The sequence below is a fragment of the Pongo abelii genome, chromosome 8, assembly GCF_028885655.2.
Source record: "Pongo abelii isolate AG06213 chromosome 8, NHGRI_mPonAbe1-v2.0_pri, whole genome shotgun sequence".
In the NCBI taxonomy this organism is placed as follows: Eukaryota; Metazoa; Chordata; class Mammalia; order Primates; family Hominidae; genus Pongo; species Pongo abelii.
In genome coordinates, this window is record NC_071993.2 from 30,895,799 (window position 1) to 30,918,239 (window position 22,441).

The 22,441-nt window shown below is 40.8% G+C and overlaps 1 non-coding gene across 1 annotated transcript; it reads right to left on the bottom strand.

Annotated features, from left to right (window-relative positions):
* Nucleotides 1-17,666: 17,666 nt before the first annotated feature.
* LOC112135293 (U6 spliceosomal RNA) lies at nt 17,667-17,771 on the bottom strand. Its single transcript, XR_002916595.1, has one exon. It is a non-coding gene; the product is annotated as a U6 spliceosomal RNA (small nuclear RNA).
* Nucleotides 17,772-22,441: the final 4,670 nt, after the last annotated feature.

Consider the following 22,441-nt stretch of genomic DNA (forward strand, 5'->3'; position numbering starts at 1 on the left):
CATCCAAACCATAACAATCACCAAGGGACAGGTTAAAGAAGTTTGTGGGCTCAAGCAGTTGCCTTCCACGCAGCCATTAAAATATATGTCCCCAACAGAAGGCAGGCTTCCACGTATAACACATGTGACCATTTTCCCCGGGCCCTCTAGTTTGCAAAGGTGAGGGCAGAGCTCAACCTGGAGTGTAGAGCCTGAGACAGAGGGACCATGCTCCCTGTGTCCTAATGGGAAAGGGCTCTTCTTGAGTAGAAAGGTGATTACCGAGTTTTGCTTTCTCCTATAGATGAAACATGAGCAAAAACAGGGAAATGGGGACCTGGAAAAGAGAGGGTACAGAAATGGCCAGATGGGGGCATCTGTGATGCTGGTGGTGGGATTTGTTGGTGAACTACAGCCTGTAGGCCAAATCCAGCCCACCACCTGATTTTGCATGGCCCAGGAGTGAAGAATGGTTTGTTTGTTTTTTTGTTTGTTTGTTTTACATTAAAATGATTGAGAAATAAATTTTTTAAAAGAATATTTCATGACTTGTGAACATTATATGAAATTCACATGTCATAAATAAAGCTTTATTGGAACATGCCAGACCCATGCACTTATATATTGTCTAGGGCTTCTTTCCCCCATGTAAAGTTGAGTAGTTTTACAGAGATCATATGGGTTCCAAAGCCTAAAATATTTACTATGTGACCCTTTACTGAAAAAGTTTGCTGACCCCTGCCTTGTAGTATGACACATGGATTTTTGGAAGAGTAAAACAAATTTAACATTTGCTGAGCACTCCTTCTTGCCCAGCATGGCTATAGACTCTTCTCATATATTTAACATAATTTTGTGAACAACCCTATAAGGCAGGTACTATTATTATCTTCATTTCACAAATAAGAAAGTTAAGACATCTCGGTAATTTTCTCAAAGTCAGGTCATTAGTGAGTAGAAAAACTGGGATACGAACCCAGGCTGTCCAGTTCCAGAGCAATAATCTAGTTTGATTTTCTGGCTTGTTATGTGATGGAATTCCTGCCAGTTGTCCCTCAAAAATGTCAGTATCGCTATGCAAACCATCACTTACTTGATTAGTCTTGCTGTGGAGAAAGGGATTGGGCTGTGCCTACACTTGGGGCACAATGGGAGAGGACACAATAGGAAGGGACAGTAGCCTGGAGGAGTGGCACCTTCACTCCTGGGCTTTACATTTGATGGCATCCTAGAATGGAGGAAATTATTGTGTGTGTGTGTGTGTGTGTGTTTTTGTGTGTGTATGTGTGTGTGTGTGTGGTGTATACATAGCAAATGTCTAGAAGGTCCCACCCCAAACTGCAAATAGCATTTGCCCTTCAGGAGTGAAATGGATAATGTAAAATTGGGAGCTGTCTACATTTTAATCCTACGTTGTTTGAAATTTTAAGTGAGGTTGTAGTCTTTGTATTGCTATTTTCAGAAACTCATATAAATATGGTGAAAAGAACTCTCTGGCCTGATTTTCCCTTTTGTGAGGTAAATTGACTTAACTCTTCTTTAAGTTTCTTAGGTTTTGAGAAGAGATAGATTATTTAATAATCCATTTCCCCAGGATGGCACCTAGAGGAAAAGAAGATTATCCAGCCACCAACAAATGCCCAGCTCCTCTATTTAGGATGAACCTGACTTAACCAGGAGTAGAAGCCACCTTTCTTCCTTCCAGAGGTACACGAGGGCCCTGGGTTTCCTGTTGACATGAAGATATTCACACCCTTCAGAGGATGAAACCCTTCACAAACAGCTTATCATCTGTTCCACTTTCTGCTCTTAGAGATGAAATAGGAAGTTTCTTCTTTGTTCAAAAGATTAAGGAAACCACTGTTTCCCTGTTGAGATGGGGAAAGACGTACCATCCTGGGATCTTCATGTCTCAGAAGGATTATATGCATTTTCCCTTGTCTTCCCCGCAAAGGAATGAGAGAAAGAACAGTCCCAGGGTTTGGCTACTGAAGGCTGGAAAGGGATGGCAGGGCCCTCCCACACTCAGCCATCACCCATGCATGAGGGCAGCTCCCAGCCCTCAGCTCTGGAGGGGTGGTGAGGGCTGGTTTTCCTGGGCTCTGCTAGGTATCTGCTTGGTATCTTGGGGAACTATCTCAAATTGAGTAAAAGAGCAGTGAGTGTTGCTTCCATTTTCGGTACACCACTGAAAATGAAGTACTTGTACAAGCTGGACATTTGAGTTTCACTTCTCTTGTAATGTTGAATACAGACTCCTAATTTAAAGACATGTATCTAAGGGACAAATAATCGCACTGATCCAAGAAGGGCTGGGCTCCTGGCTAAACTCTACCCTGAAGCCTGGAACCTTGGCCCTAAGTGAAAACAGCCAACCCCATTTTTCCACCCAAATGATTTCCTTTTTGGCCCACCCCGCCCCCTATCCTGTGCCCATAAAAAACCAGACTTCATCTGGCAGAGGGAAAAAAAACACACACATACACAAGCTGCTGACTGTCGGGATACAAGCAGCTGACTGGCGAGCAAAGCAGCAGCAACTACGTACTGTAGAATACGGATAAACGCAGCTAACTTCAGACGGTGCGGCTTCAGAGGGGAGCCTGGCTGGAGACAGGCTCGGCTTCAGGGAAAGATCACCTTCTTCCCGCTTGATCCCCTTTCCAGCTCCCCTTCCACCGAGAGCCACTTGCACTGCTCAATAGAGTCTTCTGTACTAATCATCTTTCAAACAGTTCATGTGACCTGATTCTCCCAGAATATTGAACAAGAACTCGGGTGTCAAAAAGGGCAGGTGCAGTAGGCTGTCACCCTAACTAACCTTTTACTGAGCTGTTAACACTTAGCCATCCACAGACTGCAGGCTGCAGGCTGCAGGCTGAGTGAAATGAGTCACTCCAGTTCCACGAAGGGGGTCAAAGTCAAGGGAAAAATCTCATCCTAACGCAACCCATAATGTAATAGTGTGCAATATCTTTTCTAGTAATCACAGTTTTTTAAAAAAATCAGTATAAAGCTGTCAATTTTTCTTCTTAGAAAAGATCTATTATATTTTTCTGAAATCGTCCTCTTTATCTTTTGCAGGGAGAAATGTCCTTCCTTTTATGAAATTAAATAAGAGCCCCTATAATTTGCAAGAAACTGTTCTAAGTCCTAAGGAATTGGCAGCGAACAAAACACAGCAAGTCTCTAAACTTGTAGAGCAAATTTTTTTTCCAGAATAAAATGTAGCTTTATAATGACATAGGAAAGACTGCAAACCATTAGGGGAGGAGGACGAGGAGTCAAATTGATGCAGGATTATTTTCTTGACTGTTTCATGGGACTCGTGAACAGAGGTGCCCTGTTTACTCAGCCCACCCCACTTAACCCCTTGTAGGAGGAAGCACACAAGCAAATAAATGGAGGAACCGGCTGGCTGCTTCAGCTCCAGCAGGAGCAAACTCCGTTCCTTCAGGTCTGCCATGCTCCACTCCTCACATGAACGAGCATGTAGGCAAGTGAGTGCAGGAACAAGCTGGCTGCTTTGGTGCCAGCAGGAGCAAACTCCAGCCAGGCCCTGCAGCAGTGTCTGGGTGGGGGTGCCTGTGACCCCAAAGCCCCAGAGAGCATGTTACAATGCTCTCTTAGCTCCACTGTCCACAGACAGCAGTGTGTTATCAGCTCAGTGGGCCCTTTGCCTCATCGTGTGGGGCAGCTGCCCTCTGCCAGTGAGGGAAAAGGACCAGTGTTTACAGCCTTTTTGGGTATCAGCCCTTGGTGCCTACTGAATCCTTGTCTGGTGCCCAAGAAAAATGAGGTCACATGAACGAATTGAAGGATGGTGGATGCGGATAATTTTATTGATCAATGAAAGCAGATCTCAGCCGAAAGGGGAGCTGGAAAGGAGATGGGAAGGGCAGGTTGCTCTCCCTTGAAAGCCTCTCTTTGACATCCAGCTGCTGTCTCTGAAGTCCAATTGCCTCTTCCCAGTGTCCAGCTGCTTCTCCTCTCTACAGACTAAGCCTGGGGTCTTTGTAGGCACAGGATGGGGGGTAGGGCAGGCCATAGGTTGCTTTGGAAAAGGCAACATTTGATTGGCAAAAAGACATTATTCAGAAAGAACCAATCAGGAGACAGCGAGCACACAGGGATAGAAGTTCTCACTCTGGGCTGCAGGTTTCAGGATTTCCAGAAGGTGGGGTTTTGCTACAGACCAACCCCTGTCTGCATAGAATTTCTCTGCCTCTTGCCTCTATCAAGATAGCTCCTTAAAATGAGAGGTAAAAGGAAGATGTAAACACCTTGGTAATGAAGTCTCCAACCACGGCACAATCATTGGATGTTTTTTCTTACAATTTTTTGTTTTCAAAGCTATAGTAAATGAAAGTTACTTGAATTATCAAAAGAATAGCAGTTTTACACAATGAGAAGCATACATGCCAAGCAAAAATATAGTAGCACTTGGGCATAGAGTCCAGGGACCCTTCCCGCACCTGATAGGGGAGCCCAGGACCTCAGTAGGTGTTGTGGGGGTGCTGGAAGGAGGCCAATCATGCTCCCAGCATATGGCTCAGCTCAAAGCACAAGAGCAAATTCTAGAAAACAAATAAATATATAACACCATGCCAATAGTAACTGGCACTATTAGCGCCAATTAATAATATTAGCACTATTTTAATAAGTGCTATGAAGAGACATGAAATAGAACCAGGAGCTCAAGCAGTGGGACTCAACCTGGGCCCGACGCTGTAAACACCCAAGAGCTTTAAAACATATTGTTGCCTTGTTTCTACTTGGAGAGATTCTATTCCAATTGCTCTGGAGTTTAGCTTGGGAATCTGAATTTTAAGCACTTTGGGTGGGTCTAATGTACTGGCAGTGACTGCCAATAAGGGCACACTGGCACTTAAGGCTTTCACTCACATTTCATTGGCCAAAGCAAGTCATATTCCTGACCTGCACTCTAGGCAAGAGGGCAGTGCCATTCCAGGTGTGCCCTGGAGAAAGGGAATGTGCATGAAGCCCCTTAATGATGGCCACAAGCTCGTCCTCCCTTTCTTGAGTCCAAGTTAAGAACTGTTTTTCTATTAAATCCAATTCTATGACTTTCCCTAACATTCACACACAAAGTAATGCAATACAGACTCACATACCGGCAGATCGCTACTAGCTGAGTGTGTGACCAATTTAAGTATCTGGATGGGCCAGATGTTCACAGTGGCCACACTTAACCACAAAACACAACAGCCTTCAATGTCCCAGCCCTTGGCCTAACCATCGTTGTTCTCCAAGCATGTGGAGGGTTCAGCTTTCTCACTTCCGGAGCCGAGGTGACACTGTTATGCACTGGCTAGTTTAGCTTTTTTGCATGCAACATCTGGGACAAATGTGTCACTTGATGTTGGTCACTTTTACACAAAAATAAATAGTCTGTATCTGACAGACCCAGTGAAAGGTGCTGTTTGTCTAGACAGTGGATTTGCTGTGCATTTCATTTAGCTAATGGATCTTGGAACTCTCAACATAAACTATCAGGAAACTTAAACCCTTAAGGAGCCTAAGAGATAGGAACATTTTCTTCAGTGTGAATCATGAGCTAATTATTGTTCCTAAAACTGTAAACCAAATTAATTATGCCTACTCAGCAGCTAGAGAACAGGAAGGATCCAGCACCTGCCTTGTGTTCAAATATAGACTATTTAGAGACAAGAGATGTGTTCGATTTTTCTGCTTGCTAGAATATTCTCTTTCAAGTTTCTTCAAGTAGCAGGGGTCCCTTGTAAAGATGTACATATGAGTTAAAAAAGAAACAGGGATCTCTTGGGAACCTAAGAACAGAAGCCAATGGACACTTGGCTTACATATAATTACATATATAATCAATATTCCCAGTGACATAAGAGGAATCTTTGCATCCATGGCACAGGAACAGAGTCTTTTAAAAAAGGATCAATCAGACATTCAGAAATCGAAAAAGAGCTTTTGGAAATCTAAAATATGATTGCAGGAACACAACAACGACAAACTCAATAGAACAAATAAAAGTAAAATTTGGGCCAGGCATGATGGCTCATGCCTATAATCCCAGAACTTTGGGATGCTGAGGCGGGAGGATCATCTGAGGTCAGGAGTTCAAGACCAGCCTGGCCAACATGGTGAAACCCCTTCTCTACCAAAATATAAAAAATTAGCCAGACATGGTGGGGTGCTTGTAATCTCAGTTACTTGAGAGGCTGAGGCTGGAGAATCACTTGAACATAGGAGGCGGAGGTTGCAGTGGGCTGAGATCACACCATTGCACTCCAGTCTGGGTGACCAGCAAAACTCTGTCTTAAAAAAAAAAAAAAAAAAAGTTAAATTTGAGGAAATCTCCCAGAGAGTAGTCAAAACCACAAAAAGATGAAAAATAGAATAGCAAAGATAACAAAATTTGAGGACCAGTCCAGGTGGTCCAATGCTGATATTTAATAGGAGTTCCAGAAATATATTAGAAAAAAATGGAGCAAGAAAATCATCAATGGAATGAGCCAAGAAAATTCTCAGGACTGAAGGACCTGAGTAGCCAGATTGAGAGAGCCCACAGAGATTCACAGCAAGCCCATCATGTGAAATTTCAAGTCCTGAGAGGCATGAGATAGATGATCCTACAAGTTTCCAGAGAGTAAAACACAGGGCATGCATAGAATTAATATTCATGGCTTTAGACTTCTTGAGACACCAGAAGCAAGAATATGTCTTAAAGGAAAATGATGTCTGACCTATTATTCTATACGCAGCAAAACTATTAATTAAATATAAGGGTAAAATAAACACATTTTAACATATGCAAGCCCTCAAAACATGTATCTCCCAAATATCCTTTCTCAGAAAGCTACTAGAGAAAGCACTCCACAAAAATAAGAGTAAACCAAGAAAGAAGAGGCATGGGAACATGGGAAATCCCACAAACAGAGAGACAAAGAGCATCCCTGGGATCACAAAGGGAGGTCTCAAAATGACCAGACAGAGGGAACATAGTCCAGACAGAAGCACCATCATCCACGGATGTCCTGGGAGGTCATGAGCAAGATCCACACTGCCATTTTTTAAAACCAAAGGTCACATGTCCAATGGAGCTCATTGACTATCTTGTCTATGTACTGACAAGGTTTCTTTTTTCTCCTCTATGACTTACTACTTGGATCAGCTGAGAATCCTCATTTCACCCCCAGAGAAATGTTCTTCTTTGACCTACTCTTGGGAGCTGGAGGCAGATTATGGTAAGTTTGGACCCAGGAAGTTCTGGGTAGCCTACTTGCCTGACCACATCACTGCTGAATCCAGACCCTGCTCCACAAATGGATGCCTCAGTGATGTGCTTCCATGTTTCCAGGTTTCAACAATGGCCTTGCCCCTGACCTTTCCAGAAGGGATGCTCTTACACATCCAGGGAATCTAAACCCAGAGATTCAGTTGAACTTATCTTATCCCAGGAACCTACCGACAATTAACTCATTTTATTGCAGTTAAGTTTGTATTTGCTATTCAGTCAAAACTGAGCAATGTATCCTTTGAGGATACAAACAAGTTGGAAATCTATAAAGAAAGGCAAAGGAACTACTAACACAAAGGTTTGGAGAGGAATTTCCTTGGGGTGGAGGCTCGGGGCTGTCATAGAGAAGACGATCAAAGGGCGCTTCTAAGCTACTGACATGATTCTTCTGAGCCTGAGATAAGCATATGCAGGAATTAATTTTATTCTTCTTCTGCTCTTACACAAATGTTTTCTATTCTATTATGCATGATACATTTCACACAAAAAAATTATTCTTTTAATTTAAAAAACAGTCACGGCCAGGCATGGTGGCTCACGCCGTAATCCCAAGATTTTGGGAGGCCGAGGCAGGTGGATCACTTGAGGTCAGGAGTTCAAGACAAGCCTGACCAACATGATGAAACCCCGTCTCTACTAAAAATACAAAATTAGCCAGCCATGGTGGCAGATGCCTGTAAGCCCGGCCTAGGCTGAGGCAGGAGAATTGCTTAAACCCAGAAGGCAGAGGTTGCAGTGACTCTAGATCGCACCACTGCACCCCAGTCTGGACAACAAGAGCAAAACTCCGTCTCAAAATAAATAAATAAATTTTAAAAAATAAAAAAGAATCAAGTAGCAGTTAATGTTTTAAAAAACAAAGACTGAGGAAGTTCTGCGTACTGATGTGGAATGATCTCCAAGATATTTTTTCAGATGAGATAAAAGAGATGTCGATGAGACAATGATTGAGAAGTCAAAAAACAAAAAAGCACACACACACACATGCACGTGCATGTACACACACACACTTGCTGGTGTCCACATAAAAATACCCATTCCATTAGGAACTTCTACTCTAAACTGTAAATGGGCTGCCTGGAGATCAGGGTCATACAATGCTCATGTTCTGTTTTTTTTTTTTTTTTTTTTTTTTTTTTTGAGATGGAATCTTGCTTTGTCACTCAGGCCGGAGAGTAGTGGTGCAGTCTCAGCTCACTGCAACCTCTGCCTCCCAGCTTTAAGCAATTCTCCTGCCTCAGCCTCCCGAGTAGCTGGGATTACAGGTGTACACCACCACGCCCAGCTGATTTTTGTATTTTTAGTAGTGAGGGGGTTTCATCATATTGGCCAGGCTGGTCTTGAAGTCTTAACCTCACGTGATCCACCCACCTCGGCCTCCCAAAGTGCTGGGATTACAGCGTGAGCCACCGCGCCTGGCCTACATTCCATTTTTTTATAGCTTTGAATTTTGCAGCACTTGAAAGTTTTACCCAGTCAAAAAAACAAGCTTTTTTTTTTTTAAATAAAAGAAAGAAGCCTGACAGGACCAAAGCAAATGTTATGAAGGGTGCAGAATCATATCCTGCTGATAGGAGAGCAAATTGGTAAACCTCCTTGGAAAGCAATTTGGAAATATCTCATCATCAAATTGAACTAGCAACTACACTCCTAGGTACATGCTCTAGGAAAATGTCTTTCATATGTGCATCAGGAAACATCTACAGGAACGTTCCAACCAGGCTTGCATATAACTAAAAAGGAAGAAAGAAAAAAGAGCAGCAATATAAAAGGTCCCAAAGAAGAGATTGTATTTAAAGAAATTCTATTATTTCCTTGGTCTGTGTGTCTGCTTTTACTGCAATACCATGCTACTTTGATTATTATAGCTTTGTAATAGATTTTGAAATCAGATAGTGGGATGTTTTGCTTTGGCTATTCAGATTCTTTTGTGTGTGCATAAAAATTTTAGAATTTTTTTATAGTTCTGTGAAAAAGATTATTGAAATTTTGATAGCGATTGCTTTGAATCTCTAAATCATTTTGAGTAATATGGACATCTTAACAATGATCATTCTTTTAATCCATGAACACAGGATATCTTTTCATTTATTTGTACTTTAAATTTCTTTAATCAGTGTCTTATAGTTTGTAGTGTACAGATCTTTCACCTCCTTAATCAGATGTATTCCTATTTTATTGTTTTTGATGCTGTTGTAAATGGGATTGTTTTCTTAGTTTCTTTTTTGGATAGTTCATTGTTAGTGTATAAAAACACAACTGGACAGGGGGAGGTGGCTCAAGCCTATAATCCCAGCACTTTGGGAGGCCAAGGTGGATCGATCACCTGAAGTCAGGAGTTCAAGACCTGCCTGACCAACATGGTGAAACCCCATCTCTACTAAAAATACAAAAATTAGCCCGGCATGGTGGCACAAGCCAGTAATCCCAGCTACTTGGGAGGCTGAGGCAGGAGAATCACTTGAACGTGGGAGGCAGAGGTTGCAGTGAGCCAAGATCACACCACTGCACTCCAGCCTGGGCGACAGTGAGACTCCGTCTCAAAAAAGTAAATAAATAAATAAATAAATAAATATAAAAGAAAAACGCAACTGATTTTTGTATGTTGATTTTGTATCCTGCAACTTTACTGAAGTTGATCATTCTAACAGGTTTTTTGGTGGTGTGTGCTGGGTTTTATATATTTCAGATCATGGCATTTCATCTGCAAACAGAAATAATTTAATTTCTTTCTTTCCAATTTGGGTGTCTTTTATTTTTTCCTCTTGCTTAATTATTCTGGCTAAGATTTCAAGTACTATGTTGAGTAGAAAGCACGAGAGTGGGTACCTTTGTCTTGTTCATAATATTAGTAGAAAAACTTCCACCTTTTCACCCTTGTGAATGATTTTAGCTGTGGGCTTGTCATATATGGCCTTTATTATGCTGGGGTGCATTCCTTCTATATCCAATTTGGTGAGAAGTTTTATTTATTTATTTTTTTAATTTATTTTTTCTTTTTAGCAGGAGTCTCGCTCTGTCCTCCAGGCTGGAGGACAGTGGTGTAATCTCTGCTCACTGCAACTTCAGCCTCTCGGGTTCAAGCAATTCTCCTGCCTCAGCCTCCCGAGGAGCTGGGATTAGAGGTGGGCGCCACCATGCCCAGCTAATTTTTGGCTTTTTTAGTAGAGACAGGGTTTTGTCATGTTGGCCAAGCTGGTCTCAAACTCCTGACCTCAAGTGATCCACCGCCTCGGCCTCCCAAAGTTCTGCGATTACAGGCATGAGCCACCGCGCCTGGCCAGGTGAGAGTTTTTATCCTGAAAGGAAGTTAAATTTTGTCAAATGCTTTTTCTGCATCTATTGAGATTATTAAGACCAACTAAATATGGCCTGAGAAAGACTCCGTACTTCTATATTTGAGTCCTTGTAGATGAACTGTAACCTAATTTAATAGGTAGACAACATTGAAAACGTAAATTAGGAGTATGCACCTGTAACAATAGCTAAGTATTGGCATTGTACTTCAACACTCATACACTGCCAAGTGTTCAAACTGTTCAAATAAGGCAAACGCCAACCTGTAAGCAATCCAGCTGTTTCTGTACCTTGCTTCCAATTTTTGTACGTCAGTTTACATTTTTGTTTATAAATTTGTTCCGACCGCAAGGCACCCCTGGAGTCTCTCTGAATCTGCTGTGATTCTGGGGGCTGCCCAATTCGCGAATCATTCATTGCTCAATTAAACTCCTTTAAATGTAATTCAGCTGAAGTTTTTCCTTTCCTCCCCCTCCCCCTCCCACTCCCCCTCCCCCTCCCTCTCCTTCTTTCTTTGGTCTTCCTCTGTTGCCCAAACTGGACTGTACTGCCCTGATCTCAGCTCGCTGCAACCTCCCTGCCTCAGGCTCCTGTGATTCTCCTGCCTCGGCCTGCCGAGTGCCTGGGATTGCAGGCGCGCGCCGCCACGCCTGACTGGTTTTCGTATTTTTGGTGGAGACGGGGTTTCGCGGTGTTGACCGGGCTGGTCTCCAGCTCCTGGCCTCAAGTGATCTGCCCGCCTCAGCCTCGCGAGGTGCTGGGATTGCAGACGGAGTCTCGCTCACTCAATGCTCAATGTTGCCCAGGCTGGAGTGCAGTGGCGTGATCTCGGTTCGCTACAACCTCCACCTCCCAGCCGCCTGCCTTGGCCTCCCAAAGTGCTAAGATAACAACCTCTGCCTGGCTGCCACCCCGTCTAGGAAGTAAGGAGCGTCTCTGCCTGGCCGCCCATCGTCTGGGATGTGAGGAGCCCCTCTGCCCGGCCGCCCCGTCTGGGAAGTGAGGAGCGCCTCTGCCCGGCTGCCATCCCATATAGGAAGTGTGGAGCGTCTCTGCCCGGCCGCCCCGTCTGGGAGGTGAGGAGCGCCTCTGCCCGGCCACCCCGTCTGGGAGGTGAGGAGCACCTCTGCCCGGCCGCCCCGTCTGGGAGGTGAGGAGCGCCTCTGCCCGGCCGCCCCGTCTGGGAGGTGAGGAGTGCCTCTGCCCGGCTGCCCCGTCTGGGAAGTGAGGAGCACCTCTGCCTGGCCGCCCCGTCTGGGAGGTGTACCCAACAGCTCCGAAAAGACAGCGACCATCGAGAACGGGCTATGATGACGATGGCGGTTTTGTTGAAAAGAAAAAGGGGAAATGTGGGGAAAAGAAAGAGAGATCAGATTGTTACTGTGTCTGTGTAGAAAGAGGTGGGTATACGAGACTCCATTTTGTTCTGTACTAGGAGAAATTCTTCTGCCTTGGGATGCTGTTGATCTATGGCCTTGCCCCCAGCCCCGTGCTCTCTGCAACATGTGCTGTGTCAACTCAGGGTTAAATGGATTAAGGGCGGTGCAAGATGTGCTTTGTTAAACAGATGCTTAAAGGCAGCATGCTCGTTAAGAGTCATCACCACTCCCTAATCTCAAGTACCCGGGACACAAACACTGCGGTAGGCCTTAGGGACCTCTGCCTAGGAAAACCAGAGACCTTTGTTCACGTGTTTATCTGCTGACCTTCTCTCCACTATTATCCTATGACCCTGCCATATCCCCCTCTCTGAGAAACGCCCAAGAATGATCAATAAATACTTAAAAAAAAAAAAAAAGAAGTTTTTCCTTTAACAAGATGATCATATAATTTTACCCTTCAGTCTGTTAATGTGGTGCATCACATTTATTAATTTGTTTATTTGAAGCATCCTTGTATCCCAGGGATAAATCCCACTGCATCATGGTGGATGACCCTTTAAATGTGCTGTTGAATTTGGTCTGCTAGTATTTCAATGGGAATTTTTGCATCTGTATTCATTAGAGATATTGGCCTTTGATTTTCTTTTTTTGTAATGTCTTTGTCTGGCTTTGGTATCAGGGTAATGCTGGCCTCATAAAATTAGTTGGGAAGCATTCTCTGCTCTTCAATTTTTTGTTAGCATTTAAGAAGGATTGGCATTAATTCTTCTTTAAAAGAGTGATGCAATTCACTAATGAGGTCATCTGGTCCTGGGCGTTTCTTTGTTGGGAGGTTTTTGATTACTGATTTAATCTCCTTATTTGTTATTGGTCTGTTAAGATTTTCTATTTCTTCATAATTTAGTCTTGCTAGTTTGTACGTATGTTTCTAGGAATTTGTTCATTTCTTCTAGGTTATCCAATTTGTTGGTGTATAATTATTTATACTAGTCTATTATCCTTTGTATTTTCTGTGGCATCTGTTGTAAGCTCTCCTCTTTCACTGCTAATTTTATTTGTTTGAGTCTATAATTACCATTTCCCTGAGTCTGGTAAGACAGAACAAACACATGTTATATGAAGCAGATGGATTGCTTCCAGATAGACAGCAAGGGACCAATCAAAAGGGCCTAGAATCCCTTGTGAGCCAGTCCCCCAGCATTCATGAAAGCTGCATAGGATGGGATGGATAATAGCTGGACTGCATGGTCCTCATTTGCACCACAGCTGACGGACCCTGAAAGGCAGCCCACCTCAGGTTATATATCTCAAGGACCACATGACATCCTGGGCAAAGCTTTGAAGGACATCCTAATTCCAGGGGAGGGAGGAAAAAAGTCCAGGCTGTCTCGGTACTTTCTCCCTAACTTACAATGTTACATTCCCTAGGAAGGACAGGACTATGGTGCAGATTGTTTCAGGTGATTTCTTCCTGCCTCAGGGTAATGCATTCCTACCACATTCTATAGTTATTCTTGAGAACTGCAAGTGAGACAGGGAAAAAACTGGGTGGTCCAAGACCACTCTGAAGAGGCCACTGTCCTGCAAAGTCCTCTCTTTTTCTTAGTCTAACTAAAAGTTTGCCAACCTTATTTCTATTTTCAAAAGACAACTCTTAGTTTCACTGATCTTTCCAATTGTTTTCCTCATCTCAGTTTCTTTGATTTCTGCTTGGATTATTGTTTCCTTGCTTCTGTTGACTTTGGGCTTAGTTTGTTCCTTTTCCATTTCTCTTAGGTGTAAAGTTAGGCTGCTTTGTGAGATCCCTTTTTTTTTTTTTTTTTCTTTTTTTGGAGATGGACTCTCTCTCTGTCATCCAGGCTGGAAGTGGTGCAATTTCTACTCACTGCAACCTCAGCCTCCTGGGTTCAAGTGATTCTCCTGCCTCAGCCTCCTGAGTAGCTGGGATTACAGGCACGCACCACCACGCTGAGCTAATTTTTGTATTCCAGGCTGGTCTCGAACTCCTGACCTAAGTGATCTGCCCGCCTCGGCCTCCCAAAGTGCTGGGATTACAGGAGTGCATCACTGCACCCAGCCTCTTTTTTCTTAATGTAGGCATTTATAGCTATGGACTTTCCTCTTAGAACTGCTCTTGCTGTATCCCATAAGAACTTCATTCCATACTCCTTATCAAATATAAAAATCAACTTCAGATGAACTATAGACCTAAATGTAAAATGTAAAACCATACAACATCTAGAAGAAAATAAATGAGAAAATCTGCTGCCTTGAGTTAGGCAAAGATAGGACCCCAAAATCATGACTTAGAAAAGAAAAAGATTATAAACTGGACTTCACCGCAATTAATAACTTCTGCTCTTCAAAAAACACTGATAACAGACTTCAAAGATAAGCTACAAACTGGGAGAAAATACCTGCAAATTATCTATCTGATATAGGACTTGTATTCAGAACATATGAATAATACTCGAAACTCAATAAGAACTCTTTTTTTATTTCAATAGTTTTGGGGGTACAGGTGGGTTTTGGTTACATGGATAAGTTCTTCAGTGGTGATTACTGAGATTTTAGCACACCTGTCACCTGAGCAGTACCAATATGTAGTCTCTTATCTTTCACTCCCCCCAACCTTCTCCCTACCAAGTCCCCAAAGTCCAGTGTATCATTCTATGGCTTTGTGTTCTCATAGCATAGCTCCCACTTATAAGTGAGAACATATGATATTTGGTTTTCCATTCCTGAGTTACTTCACTTAGACTAATGGCCTCCAGGTCCGTTCAAGTTGCTGCAAAAGACATTATTTCATTACTTTTATGGCTGAGTAGTATTCCGTGGTGTATATATATATATATATATACATACCACATTTTCTTTATCCATTTGTTGGTTGATGGGCACTTAGATTGGTTCCATATATTTGCAACTGAGAGTTGTGCTACTGTAAACATGCATGTGTGTCTTTTTCATATAATGACTTCTTTTCATTGGGTAGTCACCCAGTAGTGGGATTGCTGGATCAAATGGTGGTTCCACTTTTAGTTCTTTAAGGAACCTCCATACTGGTTTCCATAACGGTTGTACTAATTTACATTCCCGCCAGTAGTGTAAAAGTGTTCCCTTTTCACCACATCCATGCCAACATCAACTGTTTTTTGACTTTTTAATTATGGCCATTCTTGCAGGAGTAAGGTGGTATCTCAGTATGGTTTTCATTTGCATTTCCCTAACAATTAGTGATGTTGGGTGTTTTTTCATATGCTTGTTGGCCACTTGTACACCTTCTTTTGAGAATTTTCTATTCATGTCCTTTTGCCTCTTTTTGATAGGATTATTTGTTTTTTCTTGCTGATTTGTTTTAGTTCCTTGTAGATTCTGGATTACTAGTCTTTTGTTGGGTGAATAGTTTGTGAATATTTTCTCCCACTCTGTGGGTTGTCTGCTGATTATTTCTTTTGCTGTACAGAAGATTTTTAGTTTAATTAAGTCCTATTTATTTATTTTTATTTTTGTTGCATTTGCTTTTGGGGTTCTAGTCATGAGTTTTTTGCATAAGCCGATGTCCAGAAAAGTTTTTCCAATGTTATCTTCTAGAATGTTTATGGTTTCAGGTCTTAGATTTAAGTCTTTGATCTATCTTGAGTTGGTTCTTGTACAAGGTGAGAGATGGAGATCCAGTTTCATTCTCCTACATGTGGCTCACCTGTTTTCCCAGCACCATTTATTAAATAGGGTCCCCTAGGTTTTTGTATGCTTTGTCGAAGATCAGTTTGCTGTATGCATTTGGGTTTATTTCTGAGTTCTCTATTCTGTTCCTTTGGTCTATGTGGCTATTTTTATACCAGCAGTACCATGCCATTTTGGTAAATATAGCCTTGTAGTATAATTTGAAGTCAGGTAATGTGATGCCTCCAGATATGTTTTTTGCTTAGCATTGCTTTGGCTATGTAGGCTCTTTTTTGGTTCCATATGAATTTCAGGGTTTTTTTTTTTCTAGTTTTGTGAAGAATGATGATGATATTTTGATGGGAATTGCATTGAATCTGTAGATTGCTTTGGGCAGCACAGTCATTTTCACAATATTGATTCTTCCCATCCATGAGCATGGAATGTGTTTCCGTTTGTGAAATCTATGATTTCTTTTAGCAGTGTTTTGCAGTTTTCCTTGTAGAGATATTTCACCTCCTTGGTTAAGTGTATTCCTAAGTATTTTATTTTATTTTATTTTTTATTTTATATTTCTTCAGCTGCTGTAAAGGAGATTGAGTTCTTGATTTGATCCTCAACTTGACTGGTGGTGTAAAGCAATCCTACTAATTTTGAATCCTGAGACCAAATTCATTTATCAGATCTAGGAGCTTTGGATGAGTCTTTAGGGTTTTCTAGGTATACAATCATATCATCGGCAAACAGTGACAGTTTGATTTCCTCTTTTCTAATTTCGATGCCTTTTATTTCCTTCTCTTGTCTGATTGCTCTGGCTAGGACTTCTGGTACTATGTTGAATAGAACAGAACAGAAGTGGTGAAAATGGGCATCCTTGTCTTTTTCCAGTTCTCAGAGGGAATGCTTTCAACTTTTCCCCATTTCATATGATGTTGGCTGTGGGTTTGTCATATATGGCTTTTATTACTTTGATAACTCATTTTTTAATGCAAAAGATTTGACCAAACATCTCAATAAAAAAGATGTAAATATGGCCAGTAAGCACGTGAAAAGATGGTAAACATCATTAGCTACCAGAGAAATGCAGATTAACACCAAAATCAGACCCCATTACATGCTCATTTGTAATAAAGTATCTGACTCCAGTTTTGATTTTGGTAGCTAATAGCTTTGACGCTCACCTCTCCCTCTCCTGCCAAACAACTGAGAAAGCTGGTAAGAAAACTGGTGTTCTCTTCTTTAATGCCAGTGGGAAGTTTAAACCACACAACCCTGACCTATGTTTAAGAATCTTCCTTCTTCACCCGCCTCTTAATCACCATTGAATCCCCAAGCCAGTCTCCTTCCCTTGCTCTCTCAAGCCATTTTCTTTGTTGTTGTTGTTTTTGAGATGGGGTCTCACTCTGTCACCCAAGCTGGAGTCCAGTGGCACAATAGCAGCTCACTGCAGTCTCGACCTCCCTGGCTCAAATGATCCTCCTGCCTCAAATGATCCTCCTGCCTCAGCCTCTTGAGTAGCTGGGACCACAGGCACATGCCACCATGCCTGGCTAATTTCTTAAAATTATTATTTGTAGGCCAGGTGCAGTGGCTCACGCCTGTAATCCCAGCACTTTGGGAGGCTGAGGCAGGAGGATCATTTCAGCTCAGGAGTTTAAAACCAGCCTGGGCAACATAGCAAAACCCCATCTCTATTAAAATTCAGAAAAATTAGCCAGGCATGGTGGTATGTGCCTGCAGTCCCAGCTACTTAGGGGTACTTGGGGGGCTTAGGCAGAAGGATTGCTTGAGCCAAGGAATTCGAGGCTGCAGAAAGCCCTGATCATGCCACTGCACTCCAGCCTGGGTGACAGAGCAAGACCCTGTCTCAAAAAAATGAATAAATAAATTATTATCTGTGGAGACAGGATCTCACTCTGTTGCCAAAGGTGGTCTTGAACTCTTGGGCCCAAGTAATTTGCTTGCCTTGGCCTCCCAAAGTGCTTGGATTACAGGCCTGAGCCATTGCACCCGGCCTCTCAAGACATTTTCTTTTTCTTTTCTTTTTTTAAAATATGGAATGCTTCACGAATTTGCCTGTCATCTTGTGCAGGTCTATACTAATCTTCTCTCTATCACTCCAATTTTAGTACATGTGCTGCTGAAGCGAGCACTCAAACCATTTTCAAACCAGCTGGGAAGCCTTCCCTGATCTTCTCAGAGACTCATTACGTAACAAGTCCTTTCACATCTTTTGGGGTGTGTATGTGTGTGTGCGTGGCATTATCAATATTGGATTCTGAACCAAATTCTGGATGAGGGTCCATCCTTCCTATAGTGACTATAACATCATTAAATGGCTAAAATTTAAAAGCCTGATGATATTAAATGTTGGTGAAGGTGAGGAGGAAGTAGAACTATTAATATATATATCATGAGAAAGTGAAATTTAAACCCACTTTGGAGAACAATTTGACAACTTTTTGAAAAGCCAAATATATATATACTATGTGATGCATTACTTCCACTCCTAGGCATTTGCCCAAGAAAAAGGAAGCATATGTTCATATAAAGACTTGTATATGATCGGTCACAGCAGCTTTACTTATAACAGCCCCCAAACTGGAAACAACCCAAATGATTAATAAAATGGAACACTATTTGGCAATAAAAGATTGAACCATGCCATTATTGTGCCACTGCACTTCAGCCTAAGCAACAGAGCGAGACCCTGTCTCAAAAAAAAAAATTGAATGATCAATATATGCAAAAACATGGATGAAACTCAAGCAGATTAAAAGAAGTCAGACAGAATACATACTGTATCTTCCCCTTATAATATTTTTTAGAATATACAAATATCTATGGTTATAGAAAGCAGCTAAGTGCTTGCCTAGGGCCTGGGTTGGGAATGGAGCAGAGGCAGAAAGGAAGAAAAGGGAGGGATAGAAATATGCATCACGAAAACTTTGGAGGTGATAAACATACTTAGTATCTTGATTTTGGTGATTGGTGTACATGTCAGAACTTATACAATTGTACATTTTAGATACGCACAGTTTCTGATATGCCAATTATACTCAATTTGAAAAAAGGCAATAATTTCATGGCGAGTTGTTGTTGATAGAAAAGAGCTTCATCCATAGTATCCATGGGGATTGTAAAAATAAATCAATAAGAAAAAAAAAGAGCTTCAAGGACTGTTCCTTGGGCATTTCAGAGATCTCCTATCATATGATATTATCTTCAATTTCCTCCCTTTTTTTTTCTGAATTCCATCTTCCTCTTTCTTGATTTGCTCTTTCATTTTGATGGAAGACATCCCTCAGTGAAATAGTAAGGGTACTTCTGTAAAAATATTTTTTCCAGCATCAATTTATGACAGTTTGGCTAGGTATAGAATTCCAGGTCAGAATTCTTTCTCCACCAGAACTTTGAAGGCATTGACTATTATCTTGCTACTCCATGATGATGTTAAAAAGATCAAACCTATTTTGATTCCTGATATATTCCTTTTCATACACCCTTTGGTTCCTTTGTACATAATCTTTCCTTCTCTCCCCATCCCCCATCTCCCTGGAGACCTATAGAATCTTCTAATTGCACCCATCAAAGTTCATGGTAATGTGCTTTAGTGTGAGTTTATTTTTACACATTGTGCTGGTTACTCAGTGAATGCTGTCAACTTGACAGTGCGTATTTTTCAATTCTGGCAAATTTTTTTGTTGATGATTTCCTCTATTATTCAGATTTTGGACCTACTGCTTTGCTCCTTTAATTTGCTTACTTTTTCTTCTTGTTTTCTCTCTCCTATTATCTTTCTTTAATCTTTTTTTGGGGGAAATTTCCTTAACTTTATCCATCAGCCCTTATATTGTGTTTTAAAATTCCATTATTATATTCCATTTTTCAAGAATGTTTTGTTCTGAGTGTTTACTATGTATATGTATGATTCTGTTCTTTAATGAATGCATACATTCACTTGTTTCTCCAAGTATATTCTCTCTCCAAGTATAGGAAAAGTTTTTATCTTTGAGAGGCTCTTGTTCCTGTATAGTTTCTGTCCTTCGAGTTACTTTGTTTTGGTTTCTTCCATGTTAAGAGGCTCTTCTGACATTGAGTGCATTATTTCTCTACTGCTGCACAAATTCTCAGACTTGGTGGCTTAAAATACCACAAATTCATTATCTTACAGTTCTGGAGGCCGGAAATCCTAAAATCAGGGTGTTGGAAGAGCTGTATTCCTATGGAAGCTCTAGAGAATGTTTCTCTGATGTGCCCATAATCATGCTTTTTAAAAAGTCTGTTTTGGAGCATCAGTGATGGTTACATAATACTTGCTGGTCTCCAGTTTCCACAGGAGTTAGCAATGGTGAAACCATGCTTACATTCAGCTTTCAGTTTTTACAAGACTCAGACATACTTGAAGGAGCCCTTTTCCATCTTGGCAGCCTCCCCCTCAAATTTTTTGATGGTTCTTTTGTCAATCAGATGGTGGGCTTGCCTGAATCTACATGTCCAATGACGGCAATGTTGATATGATTCCTTGTTTTTCCCATTTTGGCCTTAACCCATTTATGCCAAAGGTTGCAAATTTTGGGTGGTGGGGGGGCGGAATCAGACCTTGGCAATGACCTTGAGCAGGATATAAATAACCCCACAAGCTTAGCGTTCCAATAATGGAACATTAGGCATAAGTGGGTTTAGTGGTGGTTTTCACAATACATATATTTTGGTGGCAAACTTGTTATGAATAAAGCTCTCACAGTCTCCTTTTGGCTGGGACTGATACCCTTGACTTCTTGTTGGCTGTCAGCAGAAATTGCTCTCAACTTTTAGAAGCCACCCTCAGGTCCTAGCCATATGGCCCTCTTAAACATGGCAGTTTACTTCTTCAAAGCCAGCAGGAATTTCTCTCTCCAGCCTACTAAGAAGGAGTCATATTATATAACATAATCACAGGAATAATTATACCATCACCTTTGCAATCTAATGCAACCCAATCAAAGCAATGACTATTCCATCAAATTCAGATTGCAACCACACTCATGGGGAGGAGATTTTCCAGGGTGTGTGCTCCAGAAGATAGAAGTCTCGGAGGTCAGTACAGAATTATGCCTAAAACATCATGCATTAGTTTGAATCTTTCTTTTAGAAAAAGAAGTTTAAAGATTTAGAATGGAAGTTGAGCTCCTAAATTTTTCTTGCTACCATTTCTCAATACCTTTAGAAATCAGTAGCTAAGAACATGATAAGGGAAAGAAAGTAATGTGTATTGATTACCAAATATATACCAGGCATTGTGCTAGGTCCTTGACATTACAGTTTATTCAATATCAGAAAAGAATTACATTTGAACCAAGGAGGTACTATAAGAAACATGTAACCAAATCAGAGTGTTCTTAATACTGGTAAGTGCAGGTAAGAAAATTAGACAATAACAATTGTCATTAAGTTGAAAGGCTAAATCTAGTATTTTGAAAATTTCCTAAAAGTATGATTGGGTATGATTTTGATAGTCTTGGAAAACAAATACTCTACATTTCCCAGTGAAATTTGAACATTTTTTCTCTTTAAAGCAAAACAGATTTTGGTTGCACAGAATTTAAAACAGACTGTAGCTTATGTAACTAAATTTAATGTCCTAAAATATTTTCTCCTAAATCATGCTGCACATATTTTATTAATCTATGAATAAAATCTCTTCCAGGATGGCACTGCACATATTTAATCATAGTCAAATCTTTCTTCATCTAGAAGATCCAATATAGCTAATATTGCTTAGAAAATAGGAACTACAGAGAGCTTTAGAATTAAGAAATATTTTAAACCACATTTAAATTCAAGTATTGTTCAACGCGATTTTTATCCTGAAGCATCAAGATGGAAATACTGTCTTTGTCCAGAGCAATCAAAATTAAAACATCAAATAATTTCAGTTTTTCACATAATTTTATTAAATATTTAAAGATTAGAATTAAGGTCTCTGACAATATAATAGTGCTAGAATGTATTTAGCAAATTAAAAATACGAGTTGAAAATTAACTCAAAATAATGACAGTAATTTTTGTTAATTCTGTTACTAAACACATGTGGGCTACTGAATGTAACTGAAAAACTACAAATATAAAATAGTCATATATTATAGAAATAACTGACTCATAATATACAAACACCTAAATTATTTCACCTACGTAAAAAATTTGTTTCATTCATGAATAAGATATCCTAAAAATAACATATGCTTAAAGTCCAAAAGAGATTTTTTCTAAACTCATAAATCATAAAATTTTAAAAAGCATTTTGGCCTAAAATGCTCCATTCTTGGTCTCAACCCAGATAAGTATTTTGGAAAACTGGAAGAAAAATTGTATCTCATAGTTGTTTCAGGTATCTCAATGTGGATGGGAAAAGGAGATATTTTTCTCATTCTTATTTGAGCATCTTGTGCACTTACTCACACATGGCACGAATTTAAACTTTGAATTGGCATGTACAAAATCCTCTATGAGGAAATCACAGTCTAGATATAAAAGCTGGCAACTTCTGATTTCTGAAGTATAGCAGAACATTTGCAGTGCCCAACTTTCATCAGCGGTGAACTAGGCATTCATGTCGGCCAAATTTTGTACTGTTATCCAAAGCTTAATTGAACAGGCACCAGCAAATGAGACATTTGAAAGCTTCTTACAAGGAAGCAAACTAAATAGTACACATTCCTATAAGATAAAATATATATAAGGATCAGAAGCTGGAGTAAAAAAGAATAATGTCCAGTAATGGCAGACGAGGTAATATCCATCACCTCTCTCACTGAATGAAAACAACCAGAAAAGCTTGGCA